Below are 22,488 nucleotides of genomic sequence, written 5' to 3'. Positions count from 1 at the left end.
GTAGTTAGTGCCTTCAGCAGTTTGAATCTTTTATTTAGCTGGCAGTAGTGGCGCTCGCTGTATTGAGTAGTTCGAGTAACGAAGATTTTTGTGAGGTAAGTGATTTGTGAAACGTATAGGTTAATTTAGTCAGAGCCATTCTCTTGTAGGGATTATTGAAAGTCAGACTGCGTTGCGCTAAAAAAATGTCATGTATAATTTTTCTAAGGGGACGTTTCATGTTTAACTCGCGAAGATCGGTGTGTCTGGGACTGTTAGGTCGTGAAAATTACTCGGGTCGGACTTGTAAAAAATCTGGCTACTTTTCGAGTGAAAATTTGTTGTACATACAGTGAATTTTGAAGGATACAGTTTACCATATTAAATATGGACTTGATAGCTATTTCATGTGTTTCAGTATGAATAAAAAGCAGATTAAATCTTATTTTTAAGTGCCTTCTGCAAGTGGAGTGCATCCTCTGAACACCCGATTTTTTAAACATGAACTTTCAGGAACTGACTTTCAACACGGATTACATGGCCTTTGTGTAGTAGGTATTAGGTAGTGGTTTCATCAACGCTGCTTTAAACTGCCTAGCACGTACATGCTACTACAGAGGGAAGGGACGTTGGGAGGAAGGAATATCGAGGTAGGTGGACTTTCTATAATTCTAACGAAGACGACCGACCCCGCCCCACCACAAGCTATTCAGCAGTTCTGTTTGTAGTGTATGAAATTCAATAAAACCAGTTATTATCGCTATTTTTGAATCTGAATAATGTGCTACAAGGTTGCTTATCGAACAGGTGTATTAGTGGTATCTATTTAAAATCTATAAATGCTGTAATACATGGTATAGTCACATTAATGCGACCACCGCTTATTTTCGGCATTAAAATGGAGTAACGACCAGCCGGCCGCGGTGGTCTCGCGGTTCTAGGCGCGCAGTCCGGAACCGCGGGACTGCTACGGTCGCAGGTTCGAATCCTGCCTCGGGCATGGATGTGTGTGATGTCCTTAGGTTAGTTAGGTTTAAGTAGTTCTAAGTTCTAGGGGACTGATGACCTCAGAAGTCAAGTCCAAAAGTGCTTAAAAAAATAGAAAATAAATAAAAAGGTAAAGGAGCGTTATCGTCTGGGGAATGTTTTCTTGGCGTTTCCTGGGTAATTTAATTATTCTGGGAAGCATGATGGACCAACACAAATATGCATCTATCCTTGGGGGCCATATACATCCCTACATGCTGTTTGTTTACCCTTGATATGGTGGCATTTACCAGCACGATAAGACAAAGTGTCACACAGCTCGTAGTGTACGTGTGTGGTTCGAAGAGGACCAGTATGTGTTTACCGTGCACCCCTGGCCACCAGACTCACTGATTTAAGTCCAATCGAGAAATTGTTGGACCACCTCCTTCGCGCTGTTCACACCATGGATCCTCAACTGAGAAACTTTCCGCAGCTAGCTTCGACGCTGCAGTCGGCATTGCTCGTAGCAGACTGCGCTGCAAAAGGTGATTATTTAGACGTTTGACAAGTGGTCATATTAATGTGACTAAGACAGTGTATATCCACTCACATCATTGGTGTCCTAGTTGTAAGTCATTGTACTCAGTATGGTAGCGACCATATTGCGAAACACCAGTATTCTTGAAAACAATTTGTGTCAAAAGCAACTGAGAGACAGATCCATAATAAATACCCAATGGTGGATTAAATGTGTGCAATGGAATTGTCTGGCATTAGAAGTGAAATTTAAATTGTGGAAACCATAATTATTCTATTCATAAACACCGATAATGATAAAGGGTTTGCTGATCAAACGCATGACTTTTGTACTCTGAATTAAAAACTTTAAACTCACAAACAAAAGAAAGCGCGTAGCATTAAATTTCCTGGTGAGCAATTATACATTGACTAAGATGAAATAGACGTAATTCAAACAATGAGTGGCATATTTAGGTGTTGAAAATGGGAATTTTCTAAACACATCTCCCTTTCCTGATGAATTTATCCCAACTTGCCTATGCATTAACTACAGAGATTGTGTGGCTCGAAAGGGAAACTGCAGTGTGCTACAGCTTGGAAGTTCAGCCAACGTAATCACTATAGCAGCAGGCACTATGATATCTCTAGTACAAAAAAGTAAAAAGAAGGGTCACTGCTCCTTACAATCACCATTATACACTATGTGATCAAACGTATCCGGACACCCACAAAAACATACGTTTTTCATACTCGGTACATTGCGCTGCCACGTACTCCATATCAGCGACCTCAGTAGTCATTAGACATCGTGAGAGAGCAGAATGGGGCGCTCCACGGAACACACAGACTTCGAACGTGGTCGGGTGATTGGGTGTCACTTGTGTAATACGTCTGTACGCGAGATTTCCACACTCCTAAACATCCCTAGGTCCACTATTTCCGATATGGTAGTGAAGTGAAAACGTGAAGGGACACGTAGAGCACAAAAGTGTAAAGGCTGACCTCGTCTGTTGACTGACAGAGACCGCCGACAGTTGAAGAGAGTCATAATGTGTAATAGGTAGACATCTATCCACACTATCACAAGTGAATTGCAGACTGCATCAGGATCCACTGTAGGTACTATTACAGTTAGGCGGGAGGCGAGAATTCTTCGATTTCATGGTCCAACGGCTGCTCATAAGCCACACATCACGCAAGTAAATGCCCAACGACGCCTCGCTTGGTGTAAGGAGCGTAAACATTGGATGACTTTCAACATTAGCAACAGCTACGAATTTGCCGAGCAAATTAAAGACATACTTATACCTCAGAATGCGTCACTAGCTTCATTGTATATCACCAGTCTCTACACAAACATTCCCGTAGAAGAAACGATTGAGATCATTAAGAACAATCTCCTCACTCATGGTAAATTGGCACTGGGGGAAGTGATTGAACTAGTGGAAATGTTGGAACAAGTCTTGTCGTTCAATTACTTTACTTTCAATGGTAAAATTTATCAACAGACGGGCTGGCAATGGGGAACAGTTTAGCTAGGACGCTGGCTGACATTTTTGTAAATCACTTAGAAAACAAATTCTTTGATGAAAATCCTAATATCGCTGAGAAAATTGTATATTACAGGAGATATGTTGACTACTCCATTTTATTGTACAAAGGAGATAAAAATGATATCGAAAACTTAGCACAAAAAATGAGCTCTCAACACCCGAAAATTAGATTCACCATGGAATTTGAAGAAAACAACCGTAAAAATTACTTAGATTTAACACTAACAAAGAAAGATGGAAAGCACGAATTTAGCATATTCAGAAAACCTACGTGTACACATCTAGTTATCAATGATCGCTCTTGTCATCCACCGCGATACAAATGGGCATATTTTACTTCGATGGTATACAGGCTGCTAAGATTGCCACTAAGCCAACAGGAAGTAGAAAAGGAATTAAGTATTTTAAAACAAGCGGCCGTAGCGAACGGATATACGTGTAAGCAGGTGATGAATATTTATAGGAAGATAAAGAAGAGGCAAATGGAACAAATAGAAGGAAGTCAAGTAACAGTTAAGAGGAACAACAAGAAAAAATATGTAGCTCTCACTTACAATGGAAGAATTACAGACAAAATTGAAAGATGCTTTCGTAAATCCGACGTTAAAATAGGGTTCCGAACAAATAACACGTTAAAATTGAAGCTCCGGCATAGAATATGTAATAGTAGGAATAAATTTCAGGATTCAGGTGTACATAAGATCAAATGTAATGACTGCTGTAAACAATATGTAGGGCAGACTGGTAGGAACTTTGAAACCAGATTCAGGGAGCACACATACTCTCAAAACAAAACAGTTTTTGGGGCGCATATAGCTGCGACAAAGCACTCAGTCACGAACATAGAAGACAATTTAGACATCCTGCATAGAGCTCATGAGGGACGGTTTCTTAACATTTTGGAAGATTTTGAAATATACACCCACGAAAATAAAGATCCGGATTTAATCCCCAACGAGCAAAGTGAATTCAATCATAACGCCTATTTTAGCATTTATGACGACCTACTAAGATGACAACTGTTGCGTGTGGAGATCCAGGCCGAGGGATGAGAGATGGTGCGCGGTGGAGAAGCCGGAAGATGCGTGCAGCGCCTGGCGTCGTTGACGGGGCCCTCCTGTGCGGCCCTCTTGCCCGCGGCGATGGACATTAGACGACTGAGCGGACCGCGGCACAACACCAAAATGGCGGGAACCACGGAAGCAGACCGTAGAGGAAAACAAGTTCACACCAGCACCATAGATATATAAACCGCCCTATGCTCCTTAGATCGCATAAAAATGATAATTTACTTTTTTTAAATTCTGACAAGTACAGATTTTAACCTTGACATCTACATATTTAAATTAAGTACTTTTAATATAAAAAAGATCTACTGAATACAGTATGTGCAAATGGAATGTAACAAATGTACCAGACGCCACCTGTCGTTAATAGTGTTATAATTAATATAAATGACGTGCACTCTGCCAACCAATTTTATGTGACGTAGCATGTGAATGTTGCTGGATTTGGACGGGTTACTCCTGTAACTGAAATATCAGGTACGTTCTGGTACATTTGATGTTGATTAGATAGGATGAAAAAGATTTGTTTCCGTGAAATAGTAAATTTGTATCATTATTTTTACAGATCTGAAGATGGTTCTGTATGAACCGAAACCGGTCATATGAATAAAAAAAAATTTGCACTCAAGACGGATTTTAAGTAACAGAATAGTAGAAAAACATTGTGTGGAGCGACGAATTTCGGTACACAATGTGGCGATCTGAAGGCAGGGTGTGGGTATTGTGAACGCCCAGTGAACGTCATCTGCCAGCGTGTGTAGTGCCAACAGTAAAATTCAGAGGCGGTGGTGTTACGGTGTGGTCGTGTTTTTCATGGAGTTGGCTTGCACCCCTGGTTGTTTTGCATGGCGCACACAGGCCTATATTGATGTTTTAAGCACCTTCTTGCATCCACTGTTGAAGAGCAATTCGGGGATGGCGATTTGCATCTTTCAACATGATCGAGCACCTGTTCATAGTGCACGGCCTGTGGCGGAGTGGTTACACGACAATAACATCCCTGTAATCGTCTGGCCTGAACAGAGTGCTGACCTGAATCCTACAGAACACCTTTGGCATTTTTTGGAACGCCGATATCGATACCGCTCCTCAGTGCAGCATTCGCCGAGAAACCTTCCAGCACCTGATTGAACGTATCTGGAAGCTTTCATCAAGGCTAAGGGTGGGCCAATACCATGCTGGAATCCACCATTACCGATGGAGGGCGCCACGAACTTGCAAGTCATTTTCAGCCAGGTGTCCGAATACTTTGGATCACATAGTGTATTCTCGAGCTCTAAGTGCTAGTGGACTTGGACTTACAGTCAGGTTTACAGCGACTGAAAATTCCTACCCAAGTAAATATGCTAATGTCTAAGGAAATGTATGTAGCCATCGAATTACGAGAATTCCCTGCTGTTATACTGATTTTGCTCCCTTTAACTCTCAGGCCTATCTGCCACCAAATGCTGTGCTTGCACTGAAAAATTCTTTATTCTATGTTGTCTTGAATCTAAACCGTGTTCTGTATGAACCTACGACAGACCATCATTCAAACAAATTTGTGTGTCATTTCAGTAGACACATAGTCAAAACTTATTCCGTTGGTTGCAGTGCTCATAATTATCTTACAGGATTTTTTCTTATTGTTCTGCTTTTAATGGTCAAAATCCTTATATTGATCTATTTAACTATTTGACTGTATGTCACTGCTAACTAAGGTGTTTGATGAATAATCCATCCAGAGACTGAAACAACAGTGCATGGCGAAACCCTATTTGATCAGATGTGACATGTTGAAGTTTATGAACAAACTCTCTGGTGGTTAGGTAGTAATGCAATTAATTTCACATTTTGTTATCGACCCCATGTGAAGCTGCAATTGGTTTGATCTGATCTCTTCTGCCTGGTTTGATGCGCTCGCCATGAGTTCCTCTCCTATGCCACTGTGCCAGCCTCTTCATGTCAGAGTAGCACTTGCAATATACCTCCTCAATTTCCTGCTGGATGTATTCAAGTCTCTGTCTTCCTCTACAGTTTTTGCACTCTACAGCTCCCTCTAGTACCATGGAAGTCATTCCCAGATGCCTCAAGAAATGTCCTACCATCCTGTACCTTCTCATTTTCAATGTTTTCCACATACTCCTTTCTTCTCCGATTCTGCACACGAACACCTCGCTCTTTACCTTTTAAGTCCACCTAAATTTCAACATTCGTCTGTCGCACCACGTCTCATATGCTTCGATTGTCTTCTGTTCCGGTTTTCTCACAGTCCATGTTTCATTACCATACAATGGTGTGCTCCAAACGTACATTCTCAAAAATTTCTTCCTCAAACTACGTGCTACGTTTCATACTAATAGACTTCTGTTGGCCAGGAATGCTTTTTGCAAGTGCTAGTCTGCTTTTGATGTCCTCCTTGCTCCTTCCGTCATTATTTACTTTGCTCCCAAGGTAGTAGACTTCCTTAACCTAATCTACTTCGTTCCATCAACCCTGGTGTTAAGTTTATCGCTGTTGTCAGTTCTGTTACATCTCATTACTTTCGTCTTTCCTCGATTAACTCTCAGTCCATATTCTGTACTCATTAGACTGTTCATTCCATTCGGCTAATCATTTTCACTTTCACTCAGGAATGTAATGTCATGAGTGAAGCATATCATTTCATCCTGAAATTTAATTCCATTCCAGAACCTTTCTCTTATTTCCGTCATTGCTTCTTCGATGTACAGATTGAATAGTAGGGGCGACAGACTGTATGCATGTCTTACACCATTTTTAATAAGAGCACTTCGTTCTTGGCCGTCCACTCTTATTAGCCACTCTTGGCTCTTCTACAGATACAGGGCGTCCATAAATATTTTATCATATTTTCTAAACTCATTGGGGGAACTGGCAACAAAACGACTATTCAAGTTGGTGTGTAGAATGTATGAGTCTTGGAAGATATCATCCACGCAATTCCAAACACTGCAAGAGCTGACAAGTGCGAGAATTGTCGCTCAATCCGCTAGACAGCTCATGCATCCAAGCTGCTGTATATATATATACACGGTGAGTCACCTAACGTTACCGCTGGATATATTTCGTAAACCACATCACATACTGACGAATCGATTCCACAGACCGAACGTGAGGAGAGGGGATATTGTAATTGGTTAATAAAAACCATAAAAAATGCACGGAAGTATGTTTTTTACCACAAACCTACGTTTTTTTGAATGGAACCCCGTTAGTTTTGTTAGCACATCTGAACATATAAACAAATACTTAATCAGTGCCGTTTGTTGCATTGTAAAATGTTAATTACATTTGCAGATATTGTAACCTAAAGTTGACGCTTGAGTACCACTCCTCCGCTGTTCGATCGTGTGTATCGGAGAGCACCGAATTACGTAGGGATCCAAAGGGAACGGTGATGGACCTTAGGTACAGAAGAGACTGGAACAGCACATTACGTCCACATGCTAACACCTTTTTATTGGTGTTAGGTCACTCACCCAGTATATATAGCTTTTATTCCTGTATTCTTTAAGTCTGACAGCAATTGCTCGTCCTGTCTGTCCTATGTAAGAGGCTGGATACGTGTCACAGGTAATTTTTAAGGGGGAATGCACTTGTTTCAAACAGTGGAAAAGATTACGTTTCAATCTATTCTCAGCAGAAAATGTTGCTTTATAATCGTACTTATTTTGGAAGTGACGCAGAATCCTGTAACGTACGGGCCCTACAAATGGTATAGAAATTCTTTCATCCTTTTCCTTACGTTCGTTATTAGCAGAAATGCCAACAGTGATCATTCTGTTACTGGTTATACTTAGGAAAAAATTGTTGGTTCGTATCCATTATTAACGGCGATAGTTTTAATAAAATTAATCTCAGCGTCAAGATTATAATCTGATAAAGGAGTGCAAACAGATCTGTGGATGTAAGAATGAAAAAAGGTGTGTTTGTGATAATGAGGCTGTGTTGATCTGGTCGCTACAATTTTACCAGTGCAGGTTTCTTTGCGAAAAAAATTGAAACAAATATTGTTATCAACTTCGTTAATGTCCGTCCAAATAATTTAATGGCGGAATCCGTTTTCGAATTAACATGTGAAAGTTATTGAAAAGAATAATGGAAATGTTGTGAACATAAAGTTACACCTGTTGTACTTTGCAGATTCATTCGTCGATGTGAGTGATTTTCGTTAATGTAGCTGTAAGTAGGCTGTTTAGGTTCTTATATTGGTAACGCCACCGCCACGTAGCGCTCTTTATGGAAATCACTGGCTGTGCTGTGTGCAGTCTGTGGCTGGGTGGCATTGTTGTAATACTCGCCATTGTAGCGTTGGGCAGTTGGATGTTAACAGCGTGTAGCGTTGCGCAGTTGGAGGTGAGCCGCCAGCATTGGTAAATGTGGGGAAGTGGGATGGCGAATTTTTGAGAGCGGATGATCTGGACGTGTGTCCATCACAAACAGTACATTTGTAAGAATGGATGTCATGAACTGCTATATATATTATGACTTTTGAACACTATTAAGGTAAATGCATTGTTTGTTCTCCATCAAATGGTTCAAATGGCTCTGAGCAGTATGGGACTTAACTTCTGAGGTCATCAGTCCCCTAAAACGCAGAACTACTTAAACCTAACTAACCTAAGGACATCACACACGTCCATGCCCGAGACAGGATTCGAACCTGCGACCGTAGCGGTCGCGCGGTTCCGGACTGTAGCGCCTAGAACCGCTCGGCCACCCCAGACGGCTTGTTCTCTATCAAAATCTTTCATTTGCTAACTGTGCCTATCAGTAGTTAGTGGCTTCAGAACTTTTAATCTTTTATTTAGCTGGCAGTAGTGACGCTCGCTGTAATACAGTAGTTCGAGTAACGAAGATTTTTGTGAGGTAAGTGATTTGTGAAAGGTATAGGTTAATGTTAGTCAGGGCCATTCTTTTGTAGGGTTTATTGAAAGCCAGATTGCGTTGCGCTAAGAAAAATATTGTGTGTCAGTTCAGTGTTGATCAGAATAAGTAAAGAGCGAAATGTCTGAGTACGTTCAGTTTTGCTCAGCTGTTTGAAAATCAAATAATGTAAGAGATTTATCAGCACAGAAATTCAATAATTTTTCTAAGGGGACGTTTCATAGTGTAAATGGAGGGTGCAAGGTTTTACGCACTGAAATTCGCGTCAGGTGGCGGCGCGCTGCTTGTTAGCCGCCTGCCGCTGACCGCCGCCCCGCCGCCCACCACGGGCCAGCGCCGCCCGCTGCAGACGGCCACTTTGTGCGGCCCCGGAGACAGTGGAGGCGGCCCGCTAATCCGCCTGAGTGACAACTCCGCGTGGGGGGCCTTGTTTTATAGCCGCGCCACGTGCCCTGAATGAGTCGCCGGGAAGCAGACCGCAGCCCACGTGGTCCAGGCGCCGGACCCGGCCGCCTTTACGGCGGGCCTCGCTCTGCCGACCCGCCGAGACAAATTGCTTTCCTTCTAGGAAAGCCACAGGCAGTGGTATCCAGTCTCCAGCTATTTACTCCTCTCCTGTGCTTCCGAAATTCCTCTGAGGGCTAATCGCATGTTTCACGTGGCATTTTTTGTTCGTTTCGGGAATATTATTTTGTTGTTGTTGTGGTCTTCAGTCCTGACATTGGTTTGATGCAGTTCTCCATGCTACTCTATCCTTTGCAAGCTTCTTCATCACCCAGTACCTACTGCAGCCTACATCCTTCTGAATCTGCTTAGTGTACTCATCTCTTGGCCTCCCTCTACGATTTTTACCCTCCACGCTGGCCTCCAGTACTAAATTGGTGATCCCTTGATGCCTCAGAACATGTCCTACCAACCGATCCCTTCTTCTACTCAAGTTGTGCAACAAACTCCTCTTCTCCCCAATTCTATTCAATACCTCCTCATTAGTTATGTGATCTACCCATCTAATCTTCAGCATTCTTCTGTAGCACCACATTTAGAAAGCTTCTATTCTTTTCTGGTGTAAACTAGTTATCGTCCATGTTTCACTTCCAAACATTGCAACACTCCTTACAAATACTTTCAGAAACGACTTCCTGACACTTAAATCAATACTCGATGTTAACAAAGTTATCTTCTTCTGAAACGCTTTCCTTGTCATTGCCAGTCTGCATTTTATATCCTCTCTACTTCGACCATCATCAGGTATTTTGCTCCCCAAATAGCAAAACTCCTTTACTACTTTAAGAGCCTCATTTCCTGATCTTATTCCCTCAGCATCACCCGACTTAATTCGACTACATTCCATTATCCTCGTTTTGCTTTTGTTGATGTTCATCTTATATCCTCCTTTCAAGACACTGTCCACTCCATTCAACTGCTCTTCCAAGTCCTTTGCTGTCTCTGACAGAATTACAATGTCATCGGCGAACCTCAGAATTTTTCTTTCTTCTCCATGGATTTTAATGCCTACTCCGAAATTATTTTATATGTATCATTTATATGTGGCTACCTACGATAAGTGATCATAAAGTTTCAACTAGCGAAATGTTGAGCGCGAAGATTTAGGAGCAGATGTTGCTTGACCAAGATGATACTTATCGCAAAGAAACAAATTATTTTATTTTATGAGCTAGGACTTAACCAGAACAATAAAATCTTCACAAGTTTATCGCTGCGAAGGTTAAGAAGAAATACAAGCAATTAATGAGATGCCACTCTGGCACTTAAAGAATTTACACCGTCCAGATACATTAATATGTGACCACCTGTCACAAGCCTGAATAGCGACCTTCTGCAGCACGATACGTGCTGAAAGAGTGTTATTGAGGCTCTGGAAGGTAAAGATACGGATGTGGAACCGCACCGACTGAGATCGAGTTGGGACCCCAGATTCTATATTGGGCTTAAATTCGTGGACTTTGGTGATTAGAGGAGTACAGTAAACGCATCCTGGTGATCTTCGAACCAGGCACGTACTCTTCGAACTGTGTGACATTTCACGTTGAGCATGTAGTAGACACTATGGTGCAGAAGAGAAACACTCTGCATGTTTGAGGTGGGCGTGGTCCTTTAGGATAAACACATTCTTTGGGTTGTTCCATTATGCCTTTAAGAAAGATGAGATTACCTAGGGAATGCCGCGAAAACATTCCCCAGACCATAACACTCCCACCTCGTTAGCATTCAGACGTTTCACGCCGTACACGCCAACAGCCACCTTTCAGATGGAGCGTAGAACGTGACTCATCTGAAATACTTCCACCACTCACTGGACGTCCGGTTACGGTACTGGCGTGCAAATTCCAACCTTCGTCGCCGATGAAGAGGAGTCAGCACTGGTGCAAGAACCAGGCACGTGCTACAGTTGCTCATAAGCAAAATGTTTGCTGAACGGTCTTTGGAAAGACACTATTGTTAGCCCTTTGGTTCACATAGACTGTAAGCTGCTCAACACTTACAGGTCCGTTCGCCAGTATACATATCTCCATCTGTCGTTCACCTTTGTCATCTATGACGAGTGGCGCATTACAGTTGCCTCGGTGCCAGTTTTGAATTGCGCCTTTTTCCCATGTACGATCTTCTTTAACTACGGCGGCATTCGAATAGTTTAGAAACTTAGCCGTTTCGGGAATACTTCTAGTTTGCGTCCGAATGTCAAAGACCATGCTATTTTGGACGTCACATATATCATCCCGTCTCTGCATTACGACCAGTCTGCACCATTTCCCGCTTCCCCGACAAGCTTGATACCCTCTCCAGTGCTAATGCTGATTGTGACTGGACCATGTATAATAGCGAGCATTAATGCAGGCGAATTTACGGTCGGCAGCTGACACTCCGTCTTCAGGCCACGAGTGGCCTACCGGGACCATCCGACCGCCGTGTCATCCTCAAGGAGGATGCAGATAGGAGGGGCGTGGGGTCAGCATACCGCTCTCCCGGTCGTTATGATGGTATTCTTGACCGAACCGCTACTATTCGGTCGAGTAGCTCCTCAATTGGCTTCACGGGGCTGAGTGCACCCCGAAAAATGGCAACAGCACATGGCGGCCTGGATGGTCACCCATCCAGTTGCCGACCACGCCCGACAGCGCTTAACTTCGGTGATCTCACGGGAACCGGTGTATCCGCTGCGGCAAGGCAGTTGCCGTCGCAGCTGGCCTCTGACGCAAACACTGGTTGCGCAATCAGCCTCGCAAAACTTGACAGTTTCACGATGTAACGTCGTAGGTGCAACATTTAGGAAAGAAAAAGCTCGCAGGAAACATGAGCTAATAAATGCCGAAGTATAATAAGCATAAGCAAACAGACTTCAGATTACAAATGAGGGCATATAAACCCGAAACATTTGACAGTTCTGAATAAATTTAACGAAGACATTTTAGTATTAAATAAAAGAAGTATTTAACATTTATCAACCATAGGCCAGGCAGTAATTAATGCCAATACCAAAGTATAATTAGAATAAAACATAACGTGCTGTGGGTGCACACACGAGGGCTATTCGGAAAGTAAAGTCCGATAGGGTGCGAAATGCAAACCACAGTGAAAATCCGATGTAGCTCTGCACACGTGTGACGGACAGTATTTCTGGTATGCCCGTCACTCTTTTCAGTTCTGAGTGCACAGTGAACACTTGAAGATGCTTAGAATAATAGTGTCTCCCACCAAGTGAGAGATTTCACCTGACATCATACAGCCCACGTAACATAACTGCCATACGCTTGATTACGCATCACAATTGTCGGCCACACTCTGAAGGGGCAATGAAGGTGCTCCTGCAGCGTTTTCGGTGGGAAGTGTTTGATGAGCCATAATAGAGCCCGTAACTGACTCTCCCTGAGTTTCATCTCTGCTCACGTGAACCGCCAGCTATGAAGACAACGCTATGGCACAGACAACAAGCTGTAGACCAGCGTAGAGAATTGGCAGGAAGCACAGGCGGCGTTTTCTATGTCGAGGTGCGACGGATTGTTTTTTTACGTACGTGCGTGCGATGCACCAATTGCGACGGATTATACGTTGCTGCTGCAATGCAATTTCTTTTATAATTTTTGTACACCTACCTCTTTACAGCGGTAGATCTTCGCACGTAAACTCCTGACTGAAGATACTTACGCGATCACAGAAGAGCAGTGTTGAGGAAACTGTAACCTCATAGCTACACGCCGGAGGCCGCTATAAGTAAAATTTGCTGAAAATTGTCTATGTACTTTAAAGAAATGATTCGGAAAGGGGATTTCAGTCTTACATTAAACATGAAGTTCAAATTTGAACCTTCAATAGATCTTTATTGCCCTTAAGCAAGATCATCAGCCCACATTTACGAAAATTACTAAAGTTTCTGCTCACAGTTATCACCATACCTAAAACAGCCAGAACTTTTACCTTCCGAAATTCCGAAACCACTTACTTGTAACACAGTCTATGATCGGCCAATTACTTCTGCACACGATATTCAGTGGCTGTCTTTAGTTAAAGTTTATGCTCGCCATAAAATACTCAGTAAGAATATACTCAGTACCACCACGGTATATAATTCAAAGTTCACTCGCGATTTTCGTCGGAACGAATTATCACAACACTCTATAAAGTTTTCATAAACAGTTTCTGGTCACTACCAGATACCATTAACACTGGACCATAACGCGGAAGTCATCACAAGACTTCATACTCTATGAAGTTTTCATAAACAGTTTCTGGTCATTACCAGATATCATTAACACTGCACAATAACGCGGAAGTCATCCCAAGACTTCATCTTACACATAATGCGAAAAGTCACATCCAGCATAACCGCCTCCAATCAAAGCTAGCTCGCGACTCCCCCTCTCACTGTCCCACGCTCAAAACTATATCTCTCCTCGCTAGGCGGCCAACCGTCTCGCTTCTCATTGGCTGTCAGCACTTACGACCAATGAGAACTCACTTCCAGGGTCCGGCTCGTGCCAAAATCTAGAAAGCACCAACCACTTCTCTAGGCTCATTGACGTCTTCAAATTAAGTAACACAAAACTCTCTAATTAAATAAACAAAACAAAATGAACTATAAGCTTTACTCTATATCTGGAAATTTATTATGTAGTCGTGAATGTTTTGGCTGTCTTGTACATAAGGATACGTACTTGGACATCCGACATTCACTAGTAGGGGAACCACTAGTGTATTTACAGAGTTGGAACCCTTGCCAGTTCCTGTAGAGAATTACACGAATGATTTTTAATAATGCCGAAAATCCCACATACTCTCACGCACGCATTCTCATTCACATGCACCCTAACTCACGATACACATATTTACTTAGAATTCTTGAAATTATTATTACAGAAAAGTCACAGAGGTTTTCTGAAACTAAAAACTTTCCAAATTTGTATATGAACACTGAAAGTGTTGTCAGATCATCGTACATAGTCACTGAAGGTGAACTATTACATCACTGTATTTATTTAAATTCTTGACTGTCGGAAAATTACGTTTTTTTTATGAAATTTTACTAACTTTCAAAATACAACTATTTTTGATCTCAGACGTTGACATATTGTTTGTTTTCACAACAGAAGGACGTACATCAAATATGACGTTCCTCAGGTTATTCTTTTATTAGTTATTAATATTGTTAGTTTCGTATAATGTAAGTGGCCTGCGCTACTCCACTGCTTTCACATGTGCAGCTGCAACAGATGGTCGTGACGTCAGCCTGTAGGACACAACTCGTCTGTTACTGACCGTATAATACTCTACCGGCTTACATTGCAGCCCACTTACATTCTGAAGTAAAGCTTTTAATAGACAAATGGGCGATCGCGCACTAGTTGCGACGCCACAGAGGGTATTGGAAAGTCGGTTCAACGCTACGACAAATGTCTAAATCGGAGCGGCGACAATGTAGAGAAGTAGCTGGAAGGCGTAGCTAAATGGTGAAGATAAAACGTTTTTTATTTTCACAGGGGTTTCCATATTGCAACCGATCGGATGTTACTTTTCGAATAGGATTCGTATACCAGATCATTGATTTGCAGCTTCATACATTTTAGTAGAATGACAACTACACCTAGGTCCTACTGTCAGGACAATGAAGAAACTAATGAAGCCTCGCAGATTAAATAATTTTAAGTAGGTTTTGTCTTATACAAACACACAAGTAGTCGCTGTGGAACACAAAAGAGTTGTTGTTGTTGTGGTCTTCAGTCCTGAGACTGGTTTGATGCAGCTCTCTATGCTACTCTATCCTGTGCAAGCTTCTTCATCTCCCAGTACCTACTGCAACCTACATCCTTCTGAATCTGTTTGGGTATTCATCTCTTGGTCTCCCCCTACGATTTTTACCCTCCACTCTGCCCTCCAATACTAAATTTGTGATCCCTTGATGCCTCAGAACATGTCCTACCAACCGATCCCTTCTTCTGGTCAAGTTGTGCCACAAACTTCTTTTCTCTCCAATCCTATTCAGTACCTCCTCATTAGTTATGTGATCTACCCATCTAATCTTCAGCATTCTTCTGTAGCACCACATTTCGAAAGCTTCTATTCTCTTCTTGTCCAAACTATTTACCGTCCATGTTTCACTTCCATACATGGCTACACTCCATACAAATACTTTCAGAAATGACTTCCTGCCACTTAAATCTATACTCGATGTTAACAAATTTCTCTTCTTCAGAAACGCTTTCCTTGCCATTGCCAGTCTACATTTTATATCCTCTCTACTTCGACCATCATCAGTTATTTTGCTCCCCAAATAGCAAAACTCCTTTACTACTTTAAGTGGCTCATTTCCTAATCTAATACCCTCAACATCACCCGACTTAATTCGGCTACATTCCATTATCCTCGTTTTGCTTTTGTTGATGTTCATCTTATATCCTCCCTTCAAGACACCATCCATTCCGTTCAACTGCTCTTCCAAGTCCTTTGCTGTCTCTGACAGAATTACAATGTCATCGGCGAACCTCAAAGTTTTTACTTCTTCTCCATGGATTTTAATACCTACTCCGAATTTTTCTTTTGTTTCCTTTACTGCTTGCTCAATATACAGATTGAATAACATCGGGGAGAGGCTACAACCCTGTCTCAGTCCCTTCCCAACCACTGCTTCCCTTTCATGCCCCTCGACTCTTATAACTGCCATCTGGTTTCTGTACAAATTGTAAATAGCCTTTCGCTCCCTGCATTTTACCCCTGCCACCTTTAGAATTTGAAAGAGAGTATTCCAGTCAACATTGTCAAAAGCTTTCTCTAAGTCTACAAATGCTAGAAACGTAGGTTTTCCTTTCCTTAATCTTTCTTCTAAGATAAGTCGTAAGGTCAGGATTGCCTCACGTGTTCCAGTATTTCTACGGAATCCAAACTGATCTTCCCCGAGGTCGGCTTCTACTAGTTTTTCCATTCGTCTGTAAAGAATTCGTGTTAGTATTTTGCAGCTGTGGCTTATTAAACTGATTGTTCGGTAATTCCCACATCTGTCAACACCTGCTTTCTTTGGTATTGGAATTATTATATTCTTCTTGAAGTCTGAAGAGTTAAAGGAGTCGATTTCAAAAGCTTCCTCGCCAAATGAATTGTCTTCGGTCCTCCGCTGGCGGCGCAGTAAACGTAGTCGCCAACAGGCTCAGCTGTTCTCGGTCTGTGACTAGCTCGACCACTGTCTATCTCGGCTCAGATGGAGTACACTGAGAATGTCTCCTCCAGTGGGGCTTGTCTGGACAGCGTGCCGCACACCGTATGCCCCGGTCAGGGACAGCGTGGAGACTCCAAGGCACTCAACGACTGATACACAAGCAGTCCTGACTGCCTCTCAGCGCCCCTGAGTCGAGCGGGCGTGGCAAGGCACGCCCTCTTGTGGGTGTCACGCAATCAAACTTTTTGCTTATTTGCAGATACGTGTCTGTAGACTTGGTTCACTATCAAATTCCTGCGTGACAGTACCGCAGCATGCTGCTAGAGGACGCCAAATAAAATGGCCCAGCCCATTGACAAAATGGAGAACCTAGCAGTAACTATGTCCTGTTTTTGAAGGGAAAGACCCTTGCAAAAAATCCGTCCTGAGCCGTTGAACGTATCGTGCATTTTGGCCAAATACATTCACCAACTCAGGATGGATAGTTGCAAGGTCAGAACGATTAACAGATGGAAGATTAATCCAGAGAGCTGTTAATTAGCAAAAACTTGTTATGTGTCGCAGACGCTTCAAACGAGACTGGATGACGAAGTACGAACTGGCACACTTTCCTCTGTTAAAGACTGGGACTTGCAATACAAATGGAGACCCTGGTGCCCGAAGACCTGCTTGTCGATTTCGTGGCGATAGTTGACAAAGTAGGAATCAATCATGAATCAATTGTCAACATCCTGTACTACAATTTGAACATGACAAGAACTGCCGCCCAATGGTCTCGGCAAATGAACATACCCATTCAACCGAACAAAGACAGCAGTGGGAATCTTACAGCTATTAGAAGCTAATACCCATAACTCCTCATACGTAAACACTATGAACGGACCTGATGGGTGGCTTAGGTGTGGAGGCTTGGACTGATAAAATCGACTGGCTTCCGTATTCGAATCCACCCACTGATTATTTTGAATAAAATTCACCAGGAACGGCGCCGGAGACTTTCGACATAATAAGTTGCCCTCGTCCTGCCAACAGGCTTGTCAAAGTGGACGGTGGAGCGGACATAGGTTCAGGACCGTCTCTTGCGCTTGGGGGTGGGAAACTGCCCCACAAGGCCGGCAGAATCAGCAGTGATCAATGCATGAGGATGCAGAAGGCAATGGAAAGCACTGAATTAAAATACGTGAGGTGTATGTAAGACATGTGGCCTGTAATTGAAAAAGTGTTTGATGATCTCCCCAATGGCCAAAGATTCTGGATTAGACTCCCATTAGGATATCCGGGAGGGGGCTGTTAAATGGTAGGTGCCCATGAGAAAAAGAGTTAAAGCCTTCATAAGGCGAGGAATTTTTACTGGATACGTACCATACTAATGTCCACTAATAGGTGCCCGGATACTTTTGATCAGTATAACTGATATTGTCCGTTGTGCGTAAACCATCTTCCATGACACTGTGTCACGCCCTTTGTTAGCGCCGGTAAGGAATGGATAATCAGGAACCGGGTGTTCTTTGACTGAGTTGCACATTCAAATGTGACTATCGTGGCTGTTTTTTAACTTCTGTGTCATTTATGGTAGTGAAAATAGGGACTTTTGTGACAGCATGACATAGTAATTAGTACAATATATTTTCTAAAATGCAGAGGAATTAATACGAAAATTTTAGGTCGTCAGAGTTGGCACGGCTTTGAGGATACATTGACCTGCCTGTACTTCCACCACAATGGTCAACTACTACTCCGTTCCTGCTCAATATCTGAAAGACACAATGAAACCGTGACCACCCAGAAATACATACATTGATCTAAGGTTTTCTTAGGTGCTTTATCAAGCCTCATAAAAGTAAAAAAACTAGCACGGTACATAAATCAATTCATGTGATTCATCATCAGTTATAGATATAATGAAAGGTACTAGGATGGAGTACCACACACATAGATCCAAATTTAATTCAGCATAATATCTTCAGTTTCATCCGCCTTAAACCTTAAGGGGACGACACCCTGCCTATCTAACCCATGTTAATTTAGGCAAGTATTTTACCCATTTCTGAAAAAAACTATTTGATGCAGGTCCTTAATATTTTTACTGTATGTTACATGATGCTAATAGAGTCAACTGTACTAAAATCTACTGTATCCAGTTTATAATTTTTAAGAAATACTTTTTTTTAATTTACTAACAATATGTTTTTTCTGCAGAAAGTATTTTTGTGGACTTCCTAATGGAGGAAAATTAATGAATGTAGTAACAGAGTGTTACTGTTATTACAGCAATTAAACTAATTTTTCAGATACTTGGCTCATCCTGACCTACTAAGGAAATGTCTGCATGGGCAGACACAGAACGCAAATGTTATGTAGAGTCTCTGAAAATTTCATTCATTTATTTATGATAGTTTCTGATATAATGGGGCATACGTACTGAAAATTTTTGTTTGCTAGAAACTGACGTTAAAGGAAAAACTTTTGAAATTTGTTACTTACTGTTAATTAAAACTGTCCTGCTGTATGTGATGGCCCTTCTTTGGCCTCTATCAGGCTTTCAGCTTCTTTTTCACCTTCCTGGACGTTTGTCTTGCTTTCTTAGCCATATTAGATGCAGACATGTCTGCATCGGCTGTCCTCATTTTATCGCAATGTTGCAGCCCAGCGATCATATTTTCACCAGCATTAATTTCCAGCTTTTTCAGTAGCCAACACTTCCCAATATTACTACAACTGAATGTAATAACAGCATCATGAACTTGTTTCATTGAATACATACCTACAAATACAGTTTTAGGGAGACGGTTCCAAATTATGCTGTTGAAACATTCATTTGCGTTCTGTGTCTGCCCATGCAGACATTTCCTTAGAAGGTCAGGATGAGCCAAGTCTCTGAAAAATTAGTTTAATTGCTGTAATAACAGTAGCAGGAAGAGAATGCTGGTGAGAATAAGATTCTCCAGTTGCCTGAGCCCTATTGTATTTGCACCAAGAATTTTCCCTGATGAACACAATCCTCGACAGGGCTTATCATCAGTAGAGGACTTATGGAAGAATATGGTCCAAACATCTCTTTTCATTGCCTCCAGATTTTCTTTTTTCTCTTAATTGCCTGCCCATAGTATACCTGCAGTTTCTCTAAAACAACTACTCGCAATCACACTTGAACAAAACTAACCGCATGTTTGAAAGCGTGTTGTTTACAAACAGCAGAAACAAAATAATCCCAACCGTTGCATTCCAAGGGTAGCCAACACACTCGGGAGTAAAAAAAAATCCCTAACGTGCAATGTAGGCGATGCAAATATCTAAAATATATGCGGAAAAATGGATGACAGAAAAGTGGGCGTTGCACATAAACACACGTGGTAGGTAAATGCTCTTTAAATGCTCGAAAAAATTTTTTCAGCAAAATCCTTTTCAGAGTACTTAAATAAAACCTTAATCTATCGAAATATGGTGAAAACCGAAAATTGATTTTTTTCAACCTCAACCACGTTGTGGTCCCCTTAATACTCCTGTTAAAATATCTGGTAAGTTACAACAAACGTTATCTGTTCGTCAATTATGGAGTCAATATCTGGCACTAGTGGACAAAATTCATTCCTTGTTTTCGGAGGTATCTGATATTGTATGTTATACCTGAATCACTATCAGAACCACAATAGCTCAGAATTTGGGCAATATATGACGGATTTTTGTTTTTCTTAGTTGTTAGGACAGTAACAATTACAAATGAATCTTCGTCTACAAACAGAAGGCTAATTTTCATAATCTTCAGTTCCACACTCTCATTGCCATTCACACTGTTTAATAAACTGCGTGTCTGTAATCCACGGGTAACAATGACCAGAGATCAAAGTAGCCCCCAAAATAGATAAATCATGCACTTGAACTCATAAATGGTGATATACTAGCTAATATATATATATATGTGAACAGTGGTGTGTTATGAGATTAGTCGAGTAAGGTACACATTATGTAGTTGAAAACACCGATGGATTTGGAGTAAAATTATATCGGTGGATTTTCACAACCAGATTTTAATACACTTTCTATTATACAATTATCTGTGGCAAAAGGTTCTCCAACTGTTGCACAAGGCGTCAGCGAGTGTATACTGATGAAACTTTACCATCAAACTGTACATACTGAACACTCAGCTAAGGGCCAGCAGACAGCTGTATAGCTTCTGGTGTATGAGTGGTCAAAGTAACCACGGCGGTTAAAGTGTACCTGGTTTACGGTACACATAGATTTGTATTTGTAATACTGTGAAATACAGTGACACAACTTGACGAGTCGAATCTGTTCCACCCGACATGATAGGACTGATTCTGAATGTAAACTTTTGTTACAGCTGTTTCGGATAGAACGAACGTAACTCTTATATCATAATGCCTATCTTTCGCATCAAGATCTGCTTAGAGTCATTGTCACAGTCTCACTTTGTCGCCTCCCAGCGTGCTGTAGTTGCACTGTCAGATATGGGGGATGGGATTTAACGGGTGCCTGGAGAAAACTCATCCGGTAAATCCCAACTAGTGATTAGGGGTACTGTATATTTGATAGCAATGCTGCTCGGAATTACTTTAAATAAATCCCCCTCAATTCCACGTAACAAAGTCATGGAAGCTGAGGAGTGTTTCATGGACCAATGAGTATAACAGCGGAGTTGAGAAGAAATTTGATCTCCAAAACTGTAATTGGGACCAAATAAAGACCGTTTTCTATTTCTGAAGTGAAACTGTGAAGGTAAATAACACAGCATGGGAACTGGTTCTGAGCGAGAGCATGCTATGAAAGATTTGGTTGCATATGGAAATATGTACTCATCTTTCCACGACCTCCTACAGGGATCATAACTGTAAAGCGTGGCACGGACGCCGATCCGGCCGGCTCCGATGCAGGCAGCGAGGGCTGAGGGAGTATTTATCTTGAGGAGATTTTGGCGTACGAATAAGTTCACATTCTCGAAAATACTTGCCTTTATTGTGTATTCACCACTTATATCGAGAAAACATTCTTCAAAATGCGCGCAGATATCTAATATGTACAAATTACATAGTTACGTCACATTCTTTGTAGGTTAATCGGTGTGCTATTCATAAACGTTTCTTCCGTTTGCCGGCCGCTGTGGAGGAGCGGTTCTAGGCGCTTCAGTCTGGAACCGCGCCACAGCTACGGTCGCAGGTTCGAATCCTGCCTCGGACATGGATGCGTGTGATGCCCTTAGGTTAGTTAGGTTTAAGTAGTTCTAAGTTCTAGGGGACTGATGACCTCAGATGTTAAGTCCCATAGTGCTCAGAGCCATTTGAACCATTTTTTCTCCCCTTTGATGAGTACCTTAATACGTAAAGGCAAGCAGCAAAACATATTATCATTTGTTCCTGATATTATTGGTAGTAGGTTTCATTCCAAAATTATGTCAGCTACTACCTGAAATCAAGAAGAAGATAAACGCAGAGGGATATGAAGACACTTTATATCATTGTCTTCTGAGTACAGCAAAAGAACACTTCGAAGACGATGATTGATGTATGCATCCTTCGGTGTCGACAAACCAAAATTATTGGCTTCTCTGAGATCTGTAATAGTATGACATGAATAAAGTACAGTATTTCTATAATTTGATTATTTCCACTGATTGTACCTCATTTGTAATTCTTATAAGGCAGTTGTTAAAGTTAAATTTCATTTGCAATGCGAATAATTAAAAAAGCTCTGACAACTAATGCGTACTGTTAAATCAGATGAATTAACTGAAATAGGAAATTAGTCAATACATTCATCTACATCTACATCCATACTCCGCAAGCCACCTGACAAGAGGATAGTAAAATTTTATTGTTTCTAAATTGGTCTT

The 22,488-nt window shown here is 41.7% G+C and overlaps 1 pseudogene; it reads right to left on the bottom strand.

Moving 5' to 3' along the window:
• Positions 1-12,051: 12,051 nt before the first annotated feature.
• LOC126237827 (5S ribosomal RNA) lies at positions 12,052-12,169 on the bottom strand (annotated as a pseudogene).
• Between the last annotated feature and the right edge of the window lie 10,319 nt (positions 12,170-22,488).

The sequence above is a fragment of the Schistocerca nitens genome, chromosome 2 (genome assembly GCF_023898315.1).
Source record: "Schistocerca nitens isolate TAMUIC-IGC-003100 chromosome 2, iqSchNite1.1, whole genome shotgun sequence".
In the NCBI taxonomy this organism is placed as follows: domain Eukaryota; kingdom Metazoa; phylum Arthropoda; class Insecta; order Orthoptera; family Acrididae; genus Schistocerca; species Schistocerca nitens.
Note: the sequence above shows the minus strand (reverse complement) of the source record. Positions and strands in the feature narration are given on the sequence as shown.